The following is a 19143-nucleotide window of genomic DNA, read 5'->3' as shown; positions in this document are numbered from 1 at the left end:
ATCTACCAGAGAGATTCAAACTGTTCCTTTGGAGCATTTAAGCCTATTGGGTAAAACTGTAATTAGGCCATTAATTAAACCCAAATCATATTATTTATTAAAAGGTGCTTTGCTGATCTGATAAGCATTTTCTTTGCTCTTTTAAGGCATTTTAATAATTGATTATTGTAAACCCCTTGGCTATCACTTGCCCTTCATTCATTCCTTTCTGATTTGCTTCTTGTTTTATTTTATGATGATGGTTATAGATTTAGATTTCCCTGTGGGTAGTATGTACAAAAATGCCTGATCCAGCACCACCACCCTCCAACCCTGCATAGTCCTTCAAAGATGTGAGGATGAAAAACCAGCCCACTGTTTTTTAAAACTACATCCTCTTTGATTTTTTCTTTTTAGAGAAGGAATAGTTCAGTTCACTTCAGTTGCTCAGTCATGTCCAACTCTCTGTGATCCCATGAATCCCAGCACACCAGGCCTCCCTGTCCATCACCAACTCCCGGAGTTCACTCAGACTCACGTCCATCGAGTCAGTGACACCATCCGGCCATCTCATCCTCTGTCGTCCCCTTCTCCTCCTGCCCCCAGTCCCTCCCAGCATCAGAGTCTTTTCCAATGAGTCAACTCTTCACATGAGGTGGCCAAAGTACTGGAGTTTCAGCTGTAGCATCATTCCTTCCAAAGAAATCCCAGGGCTGATCTCCTTCAGAATGGACTGGTTGGCTCTCCTTGCAGTCCAAGGGACTCTCAAGAGTCTTCTCCAACACCACAGTTCAAAAGCATCAATTCTTCGGTGCTCAGCTTTCTTCACAATCCAACTCTCACATCCATACATGACCACTGGAAAAACCATAGCCTTGACCAGACGGACCTTTGTTGGCAAAGTAATGTCTCTGCTTTTGAATATGCTATCTAGGTTGGACATAACTTTCCTTCCAAGGAGTAAGCATCTTTTAATTTCATGGCTGCAGTCACCATATGCAGTGATTTTGGAGCCCCAAAAAATAAAGTCTGACATTGTTTCCACCATTTCCCCATCCATTTCCCATGAAGTGATGGGACCAGATGCCATGATCTTTGTTTTCTGAATGTTGAGCTTTAAGCCAACTTTTTCACTCTCCTCTTTCACTCTCACCAAGAGGCTTTTGAGTTCCTCCTCACTTTCTGCCATAAGGGTGGTGTCATCTGCATATTTGAGGTTATTGATTATTTCTCCCGGCAATCTTGATTCCAGCTTGTGCTTCTTCCAGCCCAGCATTTCTCATGATGTACTCTACATATAAGTTAAATAAGCAGGGTGACAATATACAGCCTTGACGAACTCCTTTTCCTATTTGGAACCAGTCTGTTTTTCCATGTCCAGTTCTAACTGTTGCTTCCTGACCTGCATATAAGTTTCTCAAGAGGCAGGTCAGGTGGTCTGTTATTCCCATCCCTTTCAGAATTTTCCACAGTTTATTGTGATCCACATAGTCAAAGGCTTTGGCATAGTCAATAAAGCAGAAATAGATGTTTTTCTGGAACTCTCTTGCTTTTTAGATGATCCAGCAGATGTTGGCAATTTGATCTCTTACTAGGATAATTATTTTTACTTTTTTCCTCATTGTTACACATGGACTCGATATGATCACATTTCTTTAAACTTCTAAAACAGGGAGGTTGTGTGAACTTTCTCGAAATGGATTTGCTTTGAACCAAGTCAGATTCCCTTTTGGGGCCATTTTTGTGACCAAAGCATGCATATGGTAAAATGTTGAGTTCAATGTAGTCTTCTGTTTGTGGTCTTGAAAAAGAGAGATGACCCATGTAGAAATCAAGCTTTAATCCAGCTGTGGTTTGTGTGGACTTCCAAGCAACACAGGTCCCAAGGATTTTAATGGGCAGATGTGAGAAAAGGATAACCTGTTTTTGGCTGGCCTTGATCCAATCTAGTTACCACATTATAGCTAGTGTTTGGGTTTATTTTTTGTTTTTTTCTTTCTAAAAATGCTATCAATTAGTTTCTTAGAAGCTTAGAGCTCTTTTTTCACTCTGAGCCATCATTTTGCTCTAGTCTTTGTTTGGAGCCCTGCCTGTCTCCGGTCTCTCCTTTGCCAAGGCAACTCAAAGGTTCGGTGCAGTGTGGAGTTATTAATAATAATACAGAAGTGGGAGCAAGAGTGTCTAGGTTTGAATCCAGTTCCCCTTCTATTTAGCTGAGCAAACTTGGCAAGTCATATACCTTCCTTGTTCCTCAGTTTCCTTATTTACTTCCTTCTTAACATTAGTAGGAATAACTCTACATAAAGAACCTGCTGCTGCTGCTAAGTCACTTCAGTCGTGTCCAACTCTGTGCAACCCCATAGATGGCAGCCCACCAGACTCCCCCACCCCGGGATTCTCCAGGCAAGAACACTAGAGTGGGTTGCCATTTCCTTCTCCAATGCATGAAAGTGAAAAGTGAAAGTGAAGTCGCTCACTCATGCCAGACTCTTAGCACCCCCATGGACTGCAGCCTACCAGGCTCCTCCATCCATGGGATTTTCCAGGCAAGAGTACTGGAGTGGGATGCCATTGCCTTCTCCGACATAAAGAACCTAGTGATCACTATTACTTAGGTCTTTTATTTCTGAGAAACCTTCCTTAACCCTCTACATCTTAGTTCTCCCTGGAACCTCTCCTGATTTAACCCCTGCCATAAATGGCATTGTACTTACTTATTGATTACCTTTCTTTTACACCAAGCACTCAATGAGCAAAGAGATGAAGTCCATCTTTTCTAGTGTTCTATCTACAACTCCCAGCACACTGCTGGCTCCAGGAACACCTATATTGCTCAAGGAGCTGTACTAGGTGCCAAGGATACATTAGTAAACAGAAAAGACATAGCTCACCCTCATATAGCTCTTAGTCTCCTAGGGAGATACTGAGCCAATAATTATGCCAAAAATAGAAAAATGCAGTGAGACAAATGCTATAAAGGATAGGTATATGTAGTTTCATCAGATTCTAAAATGGAGGGTTCAGTCTCATGTGGGAATTGAAATAAACATCTCTGAAGAAGTGATGCTCAGATAAAATCTGAAGGATGAATGGTTACTAAGTGAAGAGGAAAAGAGAAAAACACATTCCAGGTAGATTAATAGCTTGTGCTAGTATCCTAGGTATGAAACCAGCAGGTGTGATGAACTGCAAAAGGTCCATGTCTTCCAAGTGGAGACACTGAGGAAAATATAAATGCTAGACACAGCTGGAGAGAGAGACAAGGACCGCTCATGGAAGGCACTCAAGCTCTCTGTGCTTCAGGTTCCTCACCTGTAAAATGCAGATGGTGATAGCTACATGAGGTTAATGCATGTGAAGTACTCAGTAGACTTCCTAACTGCTGTTCGTAAGCGATTTTAAATTTAGTGATGATGATGACAATGATTAGAAAATTAGGAAGACCATTATTTCTTTGTACCATAACAAGGAATGAAATAACTAGTTTCCATAGGAATATATACTAAGGAGAGGAAAATGGAGTCTACTTGGTAGCAAAGATGAAGAAAGCACAAACTGGAAGTATGCCTCAATCTTTGCATGTTTCAATATCTGCTTTTTAAAACAGATGTTTATTGAGTTTTTTCAGTCTTGTACCAGCTTGGTTGTGAGTGAGTGAGTGAGTGTGTGTGTGTGTGTGTGTTGGGCATCTGTGCAGATGCATATCTGGGTTAGGCATCTTACATTGTGAAAACAGTGTTAGTTGCTCAGCCGTGTCCAACTTTTTGCAGTCCCATGGACTGTATCCCAGCTGGCTTCTCTGTCCATGGGATTCTCCAGGGAAGAATACTGGAGTGGGTTGCCATGCCCTCTTCCAGGAGATCTTCCCAACCCAGGGGTTGAACCCAGGTCTCTCACATTGCAGACAGATTCTTTACCCTACATTTCACAAAAGAACCTAGCCTTATCCTCCATTCTTTTGATTACTGAAGCCTGAAGCTTTATCATTCATATGTAATCCTTGGTTTTGCCAGGCTATGTTAATTGTCTGTTGTTCAACTTTTATCAAAATCTTTGTTAAAAACAAAGTGACTGATATTCTTGGAGAATTACATTAAAGATAATCAGTTTGACATTTCCTTCAAGTTCTTTAAAATTTACCCCAGTTCATCAGGCTATGAAACTGGTACGTTTATAACTCGTTATTGTAACTTTGTGAAATTGCTTCTTGACTGCTCTGTGTACTGGGTCCTCTGTGTGCCTCCCAGCATGCTACAAGAAGGAGCTCTGTGGAAGTCACTCTTTGGAGTTCCCATGGGAGATTTTTAATCTCACACCTTTTCATAAAGCACTGACATATTATTAGTAATAAATGCTCTGATTTGGGGAACTAATTATGTTTCCCATTTTGCTCTGGCTGGTGGCTAATGTGTCTGTAACAGAGTTAGCAAATATGTATGATGTGTTAAGTATCTTCTCCTCACCCCTCTTTACTGCACATAGCTTGGGACTCTGGGACCTGACCTGGATGGACTATATTGAGACCTTCTGTCTTTGGGCTTCCATTAGATTTGGCCCATGAAAGGTACCAAGAAAAAGATCTAAAGTTGGAAAGAGAGAGACTAGGTACTCATCCCATGACCTCTGCAGGTTTGGACACTACAGGTGAGCTCCTTCCCTTGGTAAGTTCACAGCTCCTATCAGGCTGCCTTAGAGTTCTTTCTCTGGGTTCTAGTCACCAGCATTCAGGTCTAGAGCAGTCAAAACTTGTGGAGTTGGTTCAGTTATCTTCCCAGAGGCACCACACTACCCACTTTTTCCATTTCTTAAGCCTTTCTAACACTTTGGCAAATCGTCCCTTTATTCAACCTCTCCTTAACAGATTCCGTTTGAATGTGCCATCAGATTCCTGCTGAGACCCTGACAGATAGACTCTAGCAACTGTCCCAGGCACTGACTAACCGCCTTTGATTTTTACTCTGTTCTCTTTTATTTATGGATTTATCTTTTATTCCTTTGAATTATAAATACCTCTATTCTATAAAGCGCCTCAAAAATTCTTTTGCAGAGAGTAAAGGTGTAAATAAACAAATGCATACACAAATAAATATGAGAGGTGCTCTGCTCTATGCTGGGAATGATGACAGTTAAGTCCTAGTCATTGGGGGAGATGACAGACTGTGGGGAGATGTTCAAGGAAAGCAAATAATTGCAGTGCATTGTGATGAGTTATAAAGAAGACATAGACAAAGTCCTGTGGGAGCCTGAGCGATGGAGCCTGTGCTCAGAGGTGGGTGTTCAGAGGGGCCAGAGGTGAAGAGGACTGAGGTAGTCACAGAGGGTGAGGCTATTAAGATCAGGTGGTCACAGGAACTTTATATAGAGGTCTCATCATCTCTCTCCCTGAACCATCCATGATCTTGCTTGGTGTGTTAGAGTTCTCATTTATTTCCTTTGGGATTTATTATTATTTTAAAAATCTTTTAATTTTCAAGTCCTGATTCAAGGGGGAAAAAAAACCTGGGAAATGCAAAATACTTTGTTATTCTCCAAAGATTTATGTTTAATTCAAATGCGACTAATGAGCCTTGCGATAGATGCCTAATTCCTTTCCCCGTTCATGTACTACGAGGCTTACATAAATCACATGCCCACTTCTTCAAAAATGTTTTTAAAAGTAAGATAGATTGTAACTGGGAATATGAGCAGCAGGTAAGTAACGCCTAGAGTAGTAGAATACACACACTTTGGTTTCAATAAGAGGCGAAAATTGTAACAGTGCTTTAAAAGGAAATTGTGATTTACTATCTGATCTTAGAATAAGCTGAAGAACGGTCCATCAAGAGCCTGCCGGCAAACACAGTGTGTCCTTCTGTGTATACTAGAGAAAGCTATTTATTATCTGTCACATTTGTTAAAAAAAAGAAAAAGACTAAGTGATCAAAATCTCAGAATTGTTTAATTTTGGATTAATCAGAAGATGAAACGTGGGCTCTCCATCTTTCATCAGCCTTCAAAATGAGCCCCAACCCAGTCTGCTAACTTAAAAATAAAATCAAATGCTCACCTGCCCTGCTGTGTGAAAAGGTTTGGCTAGCAGGCCTCCTGGACTTTTTTGTCTGTTGGGTTTTTAATGAGGACCAAAGCCTAGGTTCTGGAACATTGTGAATTTTGATTACAGTGGGGTTCCAGCCTGGTTGGAAGGGGGGAAATGTCAGAAACCTCAAGAGCTCACCAGCTAGCTTCTAGATGAAAGGCTTTGGAGAGGCTTCTCAAATGCTGCTCATCTCTTGGTTTTCCTCCAAACCCAAACTCCGAGCCCACAGAGGTTTGGTAAGCACAAAATCCCAGCCAATCATTAGCTTTGTGAAATGCCAATCCCACTTTCAGCAAACAATTATAAGGCATAATTGCTAGTAGAGAAAATCAATCAACCTTCATAGATTTTTAATTGCCCATTTCACTTCCTCACAAGTATTAAAGAGATGGCATTGGATTTAGTAAAATATCATGTACCTGTTAAAATCCTGACATGTGGAAAGTGAGGAGGAGCCTTGATGGTCTCCCCTAATCAAGGTGCCCTTTGATAGCTCTGATCTCCAGGGAAAGCATGCTTCAAGAGTATGCTGAAGCCAGAGGGCACTTAGTTTCTTAGCTTCTCTCTAGACACTTCTACAGAGTGTGCCAATTATTGACTTGATGGGTGGTTTGAATGTGTTGATAGACACCAAGATGTAAGGATCATTCCAGGCAGTGATCACTGAGTCATTTAGCTATTAGATGTCTATAATTAAGTTTAACCCTTATCTGATCTAGAGTAAATAAGCCTCTAAGATAACCACCAGATATCATTGTTGAGATCATGTGCATTCAGGGTATAGTGCTAAGGTGGTAGATCTCAAACACTTCATCTTTCCATACCACACAGAGATACATCAGTTCTATGGGCCACTCAGCAGTTTCGTTCTGTTTGCCCTGATAAGGTGAGGAGATGGGGTATGTCAGTAAATATGTGTATGTACACATATATGTGTGTGTAGGGAACAGACCTTGTTAGAAGGTGAATGACGTGGTATTAGGTGGGACAAACTAGATTCGTAGCTGCTGCTGCTGCTGCTGCTGCTGCTAAGTCACTTCAGTCATGTCCGACTCTGTGCAACCCCATAGATGGCAGCCCACCAGGCACCCCCGTCCCTGGGATTCTCCAGGCAAGAACACTGGAGTGGGTTGCCATTTCCTCCTCCAATGCATGAAAGTGAAAAGTGAAAGTGAAGTCACTCAGTCGTGTCTGACTCTTAGCGACCCCATGGACTGCAGCCTTCCAGCCTCCTCCATCCATGGGATTTTCAAGGCAAGAGTACTGGAGTTGGTTGCCATAGCCTTCTCCAAGATTGGTAGCTGAATTTTGGCCATTTATTGTCCATTCTCTAAATGTTTACTGAACCCTTAAGCCTGTGCCAGAATTCCATAGTAGAGGTTAGTTTTTTATAAACACCCTGATCATTAAGCATGAAGTGCTAAGGAAGTTCACAAAAGGAACATCTAAGATCAAAGGAAGGAAGTTTTCCTTGAGAAGGTGACACTTGAGCCAAATCTTGAAGATGAAGGGAACCATCAAAGAGAAAGAAGTATATTAGAGGAAGAGGGAGCTGCGTTATGAATGGCAGAGACAAGAAAGAACTGACATAGCTGAGGAACAAATTTTCTACAGCAGACACCATCAAAGGTTAAGATTTTTGGATAAGGTAGATTTCTGGATCTACAGACATACCTAGTATATGCATTCTGTAGATCAGCCTCATGTTGGGGTATTATTAGGTGATAGAACCTGTATGTCCAAACACATTTCAAGTAGGAGAGAAATCACTGTCTTTTTCTGTAATAGCATCCCCTAGTTTTTGTTTGAAAAATCACCCTCACTCCAGCCTCCAGGTAGTTGAGATGATGTTGATTCATTGATTTAAGTCTGAGCTGTAGGAACCTGGTATGCCCTGGCCAACTACACTTGTGTTCAGAGTGATCAAAGCATAGAGGATTAAGAGGAAAGACTTGGGAGTGATGAGGCTAAAGCAGTGAGCTGAGGCCAGACCATGAATGATCCTATAGACTGTGATCACAAGTTTGGACTTTATCTGAAGTCAGCTGGCAACTGTTGGTTTTAAATAGTGGAGTGACAAAAATCATTTGACCTCCTGGATAAAACTTAAGAGGTGATGGGAACTGATTGAGGTGTAGCAAGAAGACTTCCCAGAACAGATTAAAGTGAAAAAAGCCTGAACTAAAACAATGACAATGCAAAAAGATGATTGTGGATTTGTACGATATCAAGGGGATAGAAACCACAAAATGGAGTATTAGATTAATGAGTTTGAAAATTCTCTGTACATGGAAGTGGTCTACTCAGGTAATTGGATATAAATATATAGAATTGAGCTAAGATAAATGCACTTAAGGTATAAATTCCAAAGTTATCAGCAATAAATTTCCTGTCTGTGATGGCAGTGTGTTTGGGTGGAGTATAATTTGTGTAATAATTGGCAACTAATCAAGTCAAGTCATTGTTATCCCTCAGTGGAGGGCCCATGGGAGTGGTGTTTTGGTTAAATCAGATGTCACAGTAATGCCATTGAAAGAGCCATTGCCTAAAACTCGAGCTATGAGGACTCATTTCCAACAAACTATTGTCTTAAAAAAAAAAAAGAAAAAACATTTGCAAAGCTACCTAGCTTCTGAGTATGTGTGTGCTAAGTCGCTTCAGTCATGTCTGACTCTTTGTGACTCTAAGGACTGTAGCCTGCCAGACTCCTCTGTCCATAGGCTTCTCCAGGCAAGAATACTGGAGTGGCTTGCCATTTCTTTCTCCAGGGATCTTCCAAAACTGCGTCTCTTATGTCTGCTGTAGGTTCTTTACCACTAGCACCACCTGACCGCCAATCAGATAAAATAATCCCAGGAACTTAAATCAAACCTCTGCCAATATAGAAGAAATTTCTGTAAAGAATACACTTAGCTGAGTATTTCCAGGAGAGATGGGATTTAAGGAAGAGTTAAACTGCCTGTAAATCACCTTCAACTTCCACTATACTTCACCATCCCAAACTCCTAAATGGTCTGTAAATATTGGTTGTCACAGTGGGTCTGGAGGTAAACTTGGCTCATAGATATGCTTTATTTAGTTTGCATAGTGCTTTGTTTTCTTCACTGAAATTGTTGCATCGTTGAAAAATCAGGTTTTATGTAAAAATCTAGTTTTCTGGTTTGTTGAAGAAATAGAAGACTTGGAACACTGGGTTCAAGTGCTTTCTGTGGTGATAGTATAGTAACTGGGAACTGGATAAAGGCTGCCCCTTCTTCAGGTCACCCCAGTTCCTACCATTCCCTATTTCCTTTCACATAGGGATACAGTCTATCACAAACCTAGTTTAGCTGCATAGGTTTAATTATGACTTTGGATGACCCAAATTCCCAAACAATAATTGAAAATTAATTCAAAAATAGGAATAAAGTATAAAGTAAGCTGTGTTTTCATCATTCCTTTTACCCTGCTTTCTTCAAAGCAGTGATTTTTCACTTGCATTAAAATGCATTATAAATAAGGATAAAGACAGTAATTGTAAAATGTGATACCATTCAGTTTCAGCTCTTGCCCCTGAAGTATTAAATCTGCTTTATAAAAAAAAAATACAATTCTGTTCCTGTGAAACTTTGTTTTCAGACTTTGGTATCTACGATGACATCTTTTTAGGGAATCCATAAGAGCTTTGAGGACTGAAAAGCTCTGTGTTTTAACTTCCAAATAACTTTGGAAATAAGTATTAATATAACCTGTCCTACTTGGATGGCTAGTTTAACTCTTCACTTGATTTGTGAGGACCAAATCAAGACCAAATTTGCAATTGTCTTTGCAATTGCATTGTTGTGAGTGATGGCTGAAAGAGGAAGTATTTTTACTTTGGTACTGTTTTTTTGTAACTTAAGTGCTCAGGTGACCTCAGTTGTGCTCATTCGTGTTATTTCCCACACCCCTTATTTTAAATGGTGGCTGTTTATTTCTCAGTTTTGAGAACTACTACAGAACTTTTTGGAGTTGGTATACTGAAATTTGTTTAAGATCTGTCTATTGAAGTGAGGGCTATGAGGATTGATCAAGAGGGCACATATTTACTTACTGAGTGTATATGCCAGGTTTTATAACTTTGTTTAATCCACAAACCTATGAAAAATTATCAACCCTGTTTTGATGAGGAGGAGTAAAGGTTCAGAGAATTTAAGTGCCTTGCACAGTATCACACTTTTAGGACTAAAATCTGGCCTCTTGGACCTGAAGGGAAGGGAAAAGAATCAAGGCTATGGTTTTTCCAATAGGCATGTATCAGTATGAGAGTTGGACTATAAAGAAAGCTGAGCGCCAAAAAATTGAAACTTTTGAACTGTGGTGTTGGAGAAGACTCTTGAGAGTCCCTTGGACAGGAAGGAGATCCAACCAGTCCATCCTAAAGGAAATCAGTCCTGGGTGTTCATTGGAAGGATTAATGTTGAAGCTGAAACTCCAATATTTTGGCCACCTGATGTGAAGAGCTGACTCATTTGAAAAGACCCTGATGTTGGGAAAGATTGAAGGCAGGAGGAGAAGGGGACAAAAGGATGAGATGGTTAGATGGCATCACCAACTCAATGGACATAAGTTTGGGTAAACTCCGGGAGTTAGTGATGGACAGGGAAGCCTGGCGTGCTGCAGCTCATGGGGTCACAAAGAGTCGGACACAACTGAGCGACTGAACTGAGCTGAACTGAACATCCTCACCAATATTTGCTATCTGTAGACTTCTTTAATGATATCCACTCTGAAAAATGTGAATTAATAATCTCATTGTTTTTATTTACATTTTCCTATAATTAGCAATGTTAGGCATCTTTTCATTTGCTTATTAACCATATGTATCTCCTGTTTGGAAAAATGTCTATTCAGGTATTCTGTCCATTTTTGATTTGGTTACTTGGGTTTGATACTGACCTTTATGAGCTGTTCATATATTTTGGATATTAAGCCTTTGTTGGTCATATGACTTGCAAATATTTTCTGCCAGTTTGTCAGTTGTCTTTTCATTTTGTTAATGATTTTCTTTGCATGCAAAAGCATTTAAGTTTAATGAGGTCACATTTGTTTGCTTTTATTTCTTTTGCCTTAGGAGACAGATTCAAAAAGTATTGCTATGATATGTAAAACAGTGTTCTAGGGGTTTTATTGTTTCAGGTCTTACATCTAGGTCTTCAATCCATTTTGAGTTTATTTTTGTATGTGATGTAAGATAATGATTCTAATCTCATTGTTTTATATGTAGCTGTCCAGTTAACCCGCTAAGTTTTCTTATTGAAGAGGCTGTCTTCTCTCCGTTGTACATTAGTTGTAGATTAATTCAACATAAGTGTGTGCGTTTGGTTCTGAGCTCTCTGTTCTCTTGCACTGATATATGTGTCTGTTTCTGTGCCACTTACACTGTTTTTCTTACTGTAGCTTTGTAGGATAGTTTGAAGTCTGGGAAGTTGATCCTTCCAGCCTTTTTTTTCCCCTCAAGATCACTTTGACAGTCTGGGTGTTCCATGGTTCCATATGAATTTCAGAATTATTTGTTCTAATTTGGTGACAACTATCTTTGGTATTTTGATAGGCATTACATTAAATCTGTAGATTGCTTTGGGTAATATGGACATTTTAACAAATATTAATTATTTCTAAGAGCATAAGATATCTTTACATTTTTTGTATCATCTTCAATTTGGTTTATCAATGTTTTATAATTTTCAAATATAGATCTTTCACTTCTTTGGTCAGGTTTATTCCTAGGTATTTTTTTCTTTTTGATGTGATTTAAAACAGGGTTGGTTTCTATTTTCTCTTCCTGATTACTAGTGTATAGAAAAGCAATAGATTTCCTCATATTAATCTTGTACCAAAGCAAATTGGCTGAGTTCATTTATCCTAATAGTATTTTGGTGGAGATGTAAGGGCTTTCTATATAAAGTATAATATCATCTACAAATAGTGACAGTTTTATTTCTTCCCTTCTGGTTTGGATGCCTTTTATTTCATGTCTGATGCTGTGAACAGGACTTTGATACTAAATTAAACATAAATGGTGAAAGTGGGCATCCTTATCTCATCCCTGAATTTAGAGGAAAGGCTTTCAGCTTTTCACCATTGAGTATAGAGAGAAGGCAATGGCACCCCACTCCAGTACTCTTGCCTGGAAAATCCCATGGATGGAGGACCCTGGTAGGCTGCAGTCCATGGGGTTGCTAAGAGTCAGACACGACTGAGCGACTTCACTTTCACTTTTCACTTTCATGCATTGGAGAAGGAAATGGTAACCCACTCCAGTGTTCTTGCCTGGAGAATCCCAGGGACGGGGGAGCCTGGTGGGCTGCCGTCTATGGGGTCACACAGAGTCGGACACGACTGAAGTGACTTAGCATAGCATAGCATAGCATATTAGCTGTAGGTTTATCAAAATGGGCTTTATTATGTTAAGATACATTCCTTCTGTACCCACTTCAATGACAGTTTTTATCATGAATGGATGTTGAATTTTGTCAAATGCTTTTTATGTGTCTATTGAGATAGCTGTGTGATTTTTGTCTTTCCTTTTTAAATATGATGTATTAAATTGATTTGTCCATGTCAAATCAGCCTTGCATCCCTGGATAAATCCAGCTTGATCATGGTGTATGATCATGTTCATGCATTGTTGGGTCAGTTTGCTAATATGTTGTTGAAGATTTTTGTACCTATATTCATAAAAGACAATGGCCTGTGATTTTCTTTTACTGTTGTGTCTTTGTCTGGTTTTGATATCAGGGTAACAATGGCTTTGTAAAATGAGCATGGGAGTATTCCATCCTCTTCAGTGTTTTGGAATAGTTTCAGAAGGATAGATACTTGTTTTCATTATATTTTTGGTAGGGGTCACCAGATGGCCCCTGTGAAGTCATCCAGTCCTGGACTTCTATTTTCTGGGAGCTTTTTAAATTACCAATTCAATTTCACTTCTAATGATAAATCTATTCAAATTGCCTGTTTCTTCTTGATTCTGCCTTAGTACGGTGTATGTTTCTAGAAATTTGTCCATTTTTTTCTAGATTGTCCATATTGTTGGCATAGCTGTTCATAGAATTTTCTTATGATTTTTTTTATCTCTGTGGTATCAATTTTTATTTTGCCTCTTTCATTTCTTATTTTATATACTTGGTATAATTTATATCCTCTTAAATTTGTCAAGACTTCTTCTGTGGCTTATCAACTGATCTATCCTGGAGAATGTTCCATGTGTTTATAAAAAATGTGTATTCTGATGCTTTTAGATGGAATGTTCTGTAGATATCTATTAAGTCAAACTGGTTAGTGCATCATTTAAGACCTGTTCCTTATCAATTTTCTGATCTGTTCATTGATGTCAGTAGATGTTAAAGGTTCTTATATGTATTGTCTTATTGTAAATTTCTCCCTTTATGACTGTTAGTATTTGCTTTATATATTTATGCTATGCATGCTAAATTGCTTCAGTCATGTCCAACTCTTTGTGACCCTATGGACTATAGCCTGCCAGACTCCTCTGTATGGGAGTCTCCAGGCAAGAACACTGGAGTAGGTTGCTATGCCCCGCTCTTTATATTTAGGTGCTCCTATATTTGACGTCCTTGGTGGCTCAGTTGGTGAAGAATTCGCCTGCAATGTGAGAGACCTGGATGTGATCCTTGGGTTGGGAGGATCCCTGGGAGAAGGGAACGGCTACCAACTCCAGTATTCTGGCCTGAAGAATTCCATGAACTGTATAGTCTATGGGGTTGCAAAGAGTCAAACATGACTGAGAGACTTTCAGTTCACTTTCACTTTCATATTGTGTATATATATGTTAATGAGTATAATATCATCTTCTCGTATTGATCCCTTTATCGTTATATAATGCCCTTCTTTGATTTTCATTATAGCCTTTGTTTTCAAATCTATTTTGTCTAAATAGGGGTATTGCAGCAAGAACACACCTCTCTCTTCCCTGCACATGCTCCTCATGGGTGGAGTCCAGGCTCTGCCTGGCCCTCCAGTTAATCCCAGAAGTCATCCAACCAGCCAAATGGGCTCATCTTAGGACACCAGGACTGGGGTGCCCAATCCTGGGTGCCTCTTACTACTCACTTCCCTGGGTGGGGGTCCATGTCTGTATTCTCCCTTTTCCTAAGTCCCCTCTCAGGGACACAGGCCCTGACTCCAATTGCTTCTCTCCCCTTCCTCCCTAATTATGTGTACATCTTTTTTACAGCCTTCATTGTACAGAAGTCCTTTTGCCAGTTTTCTGATAGCTTTCAGTAAGAATTGTTCCATATGGATATGTATTTTTGATGTGTTTGTCAAGGGAGGTGACCTCCATGTCCTCTTGCTCTACCATCTTAATCAAGCTCCAAAACCTAAATGTTTTTTATGCTTCTGAAAGAGCTTAAATATTTCAAGGCTCAGCTACATTTCAATAAATTTGGTATGTTATCCTCACATCTTAATATTCTGCAAATGTTTAGATAATTAACTTTTTTCCATTAAAAGAGTGCCATTGTTCTCTAGATAGCATTTATGATTGATTGTCATACAGTTTCCCAAACTGTAGGTTAATTTAATGTTTCTTGAAACTAGATAGGAGAATAATTTATTTGATAAAACTCTAAATGTGGATCTGAAAGGCAATACTTACTCCTATTAGTGATCAAAAAGAATATAACTTTACTAATTTCAAAGCTCAGAATTTTAGGATGATGGTGACATTGAACATGAGAAGCCCTCCAGAATAATGAAGAATTTAATCAATAGTCCTTGAATGTCCATACCCCTTCATCTATTTTTGGCACATATAGAACATTTAGGGAGAAGGAAATGGCAACCCATTCCAGTATTCTTGCCTGGAGAATCCCATGGACAGAGGAGCCTGGTGGGCTGCTGTCCATAGGGTCGCACAGAGTCTGGCATGACTGAAGTGACTTAGCTGCATGCATGCATGCGTTGGAGAAGGAAATGTCAACCCACTCCAGTATTCTTGCTGGAGAATCCCAGGGACAGAGGAGCCTGGTGGGCTGCCATCTATGGGGTCGCACAGAGTCGGACACGACTGAAGCAACTTAGCAGCAGCAGCAGCAGCAGAACATTTAGTGTTTATATGACAGCTTTTTTGGGGGGATTACTTGCAAGAGTACAATTGAAAAGACAATTGCAAATTTGGTCACAGATCAAGTGGAAAGTTTAAACTCTAGCCTTCCAAATAGTCCAAATATGTCTGTACTAATTTTAAAAATCATTTTGAAAAACAGACATGAGAATTTCCAGTCCTCAAAGCCTTTGTGGATTCCCTGAAAAGATATCGTCATGGATACTAGCTTAAAAAACAAAGCTTTGGAAGCAATTTTTTTGGATTTGGTCATGTGACAACTGTCCCCTTAGGTATGAGTTTCATCAGTGAGTATTTTCTGAGCAAAGCACTTTCATAGAGTAGTGTAAACCAGTATATCCTTCTTGTATAGTGTTTGGGAAAAGTACCCACTGCTAGAAGATACAGAAAGTGAAAACTAGGCTAGTTTGGACAGGTTGGGGGGAGGGTGATGGTGCGGAGGGAGAAAGAAGGAAAATCTAAATGCTGAAGTAGACAAAATGGAATTGTAAAATTGGGAAAGACATCATCAGAATCTACCCACAAGTTCTTTGGGTCTTATTTACCACATAATTGCTTAAGTGTATAATTGCTCAACTCTCTAGACCAAGCAAATCAAAATCAGGTGGAAATCAGCATTTTCACCTCACACTCTACGCCTTATGCTTTGTTCTGTTTTTACACATCCTTTGAATCAAATACCCTAAAAAAGTGTTTGAATAAGTAATTCTAGGTTTCCCCACAAAAATTCTGTAGTGAAAGAGAGTAATGGAGTAAAGAAAGAGAAAATACAGAGACTGTGCATGATTAACAAGGAGACCCCTGAGAGAAATATATTCAGAAAGAATTTTTCAAAATCCCCACTCTATAGAGAAAGACACTGTGAGTGAGCATTCTTAGATGTTTAAAAGCTAATTGTACCCAGAGTTAATGCTAGAGGAAGAACAAACTTCAACAAAACAAAACCAACAAAAACCACCACCCAAAGCCCACAGACAGATAATCTCTATGTTCTATTTATTAATTCAAATATATGAAGGCAAAAAACATATTTCTTTAGATGGAGTGATGTTCTCATATTTTCTAAATGCAAAATGCAATAGATTCTTCTTTGTAGCCCAGTTGCCACTTATTTCCTATTCTATTTAAATGTTGTCTTGGCTTTTAAAGTCCCCTGAAATTATGTTGTGTCCTTTATTGATGGTGACAGTCAAGTACCTAGTGAGCTGGCATCTGCTTACCAGTTCCCCATCTCTATTGGCACAAAAGGGAGTCCTTCACTGGACACCTTGGAAGAACGATTGGGCATGGAGTGAGGTCATGGCCAATGCATAGCTCACAGAGGTACACTTTTTATCCCTTACTCCAAGGCAGTTTTGGCACTTTTCTCAGTTGCCTTCTTGAAGAATCCATCTGGTTAAGAAATTTCCAATGATCATTTTTCAGAGTCTTTGAAGAAAGAAGAATGGATTAAATTATTAGATAGGAGAAAAGGGTTTAAACTGAAAACACAAACTAATCATTGTGGTGAACGCCGTCTGCTCACTGGTGATCTGGGCAAGTGAGTGAGTCCTGGAGACCTGACAGCTGGCTGGCAGATTTCTGAATGAGTAAGGAAATTTTCCAGTTCATCTGTGGAGAATTTAGTCTGACATTACAGCGTTAGGCTACCCATCTGCAGCCTGCAATTGGTACAGACAAGAGAATCACTATTACTTTGTGGAGACAAGCCACAAATCTGGAATGAGGCAGACCAGCATGTCTGTTTGGGGTTGGCAGGGCCGAGGTTTAGTCTATTGTTGCAGGCCTGCCTTGCCAAAGGAGAGTGAGAGTCCGATTGCATTAGGCACTCATTACACACAATGTCTTAGAATGGACAGAATGTGTGGAATGAACTGAGAAACCCTGACTTTTTGAAGGCTATTGTTCACACTCCCTAGCTTGTTTTTTGTGCCCTTCCTAATGGACTGGTATCTTTTCCCTCCAAAGGCCATTTATTACTCAAGTTGGATGACTCTGTTTTGATGCTGATATCAGTTTATGGGTTATTATATCCATTTGCAAATCATTACTCAAAAGAGGAAATTCTGGGATCCAAAACACTCCATATGCCCATAAATCACAAACTGAATCAAAGTTGGCAATATGAAAGTGATTGTGTTGGGAGTTTGAAATCCTCAGTCAGTCATCCTTTATTGAGCCTCTGATGTTGTATGCTGCATTACTTGAGGGATTGCAAAGAAAATAAATAGTATGGAAGAATATATGTACAGAAAAGAACTTAGAGGTCATGCAGTCCAAATGGCCGTCTCAAAGAGAACACTGGTTCTTTGCCATTGAACGTGTATTTTAAAGGAGAGGACAAGTGAAACAGTAAGAGCTTATGTGTTGGTCCAAATAGAGCAAATAAAATGGGCCTTACTTGTGTGTGTGTGTGTGTGTATTTTGATGAAGCTGATTGGTTGATTCAAAAGTAGTTTTATTTTTTCACTGATATTGTTAGTAGTAGAAATAGTTGCAGTTTACTGAGCTCTTACCAAGTGAGTTACTTTTTACAAGCAATGTATCACTAATCTTCACAAAATTCTAAGGTAAATACTATTATTTGCTTCCACTAAAAATATATTAAGGTTTTGAAGTTCACCTAGATTTCATGATTTGCCCAAGATCAGAGAAATAGAAGTGGACAGAATCAGGTTTTAAACCCAGATAAAGAGCCTCAGTTTATCTCTACATGGGAGGGGAAAGTAGATGTAGGGTCCTAAGAACTGAGATGAATGCCTTTTCTAGCACTTTGAATAACTAGGATAAGACTTCCATCTCTGAGTCTCAATTTACTCACTTGAAATGGCAAAAATAGTGGCCTGTCAACACATAGGTTGAGAAGAATATACAAAATAATGCATGTGAACTTGCTTTAAACATTCAAAAGCATTACTAACACAGTCTTTCATTTAGGCAACATACATTAACCTCCACTGTGTTCACACTTTGCTAGTATAGTGTTAGAATAATAAGACATGGTGGAGACCACAGAGATCCCAGCCTGTGTGGGAAAGGACAAGCACATGATTACATTGTAATGAGATAAGTGCCATGGCATCGAGAGGAGAAACAACGAACACCATCTGGAGAGGTTGAAGATTACTTTCTAGAAGACACAAGGTCTTAGATTTTTGTCAAAAGGAGAAGCAGGCTCATGCCTGACCAAGAAAACATCATGAGAAGGAGAGATGAGAATACGGTATGTTAGAATAAAGATATTTTTAAAATATTTTAAAATAAGCTTTTTATTTTAGATTTACAGAAAACTTGTGAAAATAACACAAAATTCTCATGTATACCCTGTACCTATATTTTCTTATTAATATCTTAGTATGATAAGGGGATGACAGAGGATGAAATGCTTGGATGGCATCACTGACTCAATGGACATGAGTTTGAATAAGCTCCAGGCGATGGTGAAGGACAGGGAAGCCTGGCATGCTGCAGTCCAAGGGGTCACATGGAGTCAGACATGACTGAGTGACTGAACAAATGATAAAATTTTCAGAATTAGTGAAATAATATTGACATATTAATGAAAGTCAATGCTTTATTCTGATTTCCATCGTTTTTACCTATCATCTTTTTTCTGTTCTGGAATCAAAGCCAGGGTACTATATCCCATTTAGTCTTATCTGTTTAGGCTCCTTTTAGCTGTGAAAGTGTTTCCTTGTTTTTGATTGACCTTACAAGTTTTGAGGAGTACTAGTTAGGCAATTTGGAGAATATTTCTCATTTGGGATTTGTCTGTTTTCTTTGACTGAATTATCAACGTTTCTCATTTTTTACATTAATATTGATCACCTAGCTTTAGATAGTGTTACATTTCTCCATTATGTTATTTTTTCCTTTTCTCCCTTTTGATACTATACTTTTAAGAAGAAACTCGCTATGCACAGCCCTACTAAAAGAGTGAAGAATTATGTGCCACTTCCTTGAGGGTAAAGTAGCCACA

The sequence above is a fragment of the Bubalus kerabau genome, chromosome 4 (assembly GCF_029407905.1).
Source record: "Bubalus kerabau isolate K-KA32 ecotype Philippines breed swamp buffalo chromosome 4, PCC_UOA_SB_1v2, whole genome shotgun sequence".
Lineage (NCBI taxonomy): Eukaryota > Metazoa > Chordata > Mammalia > Artiodactyla > Bovidae > Bubalus > Bubalus kerabau.
The sequence above is the reverse complement of the archived record's forward strand: the minus strand, read 5'-3'. Positions refer to the sequence as shown.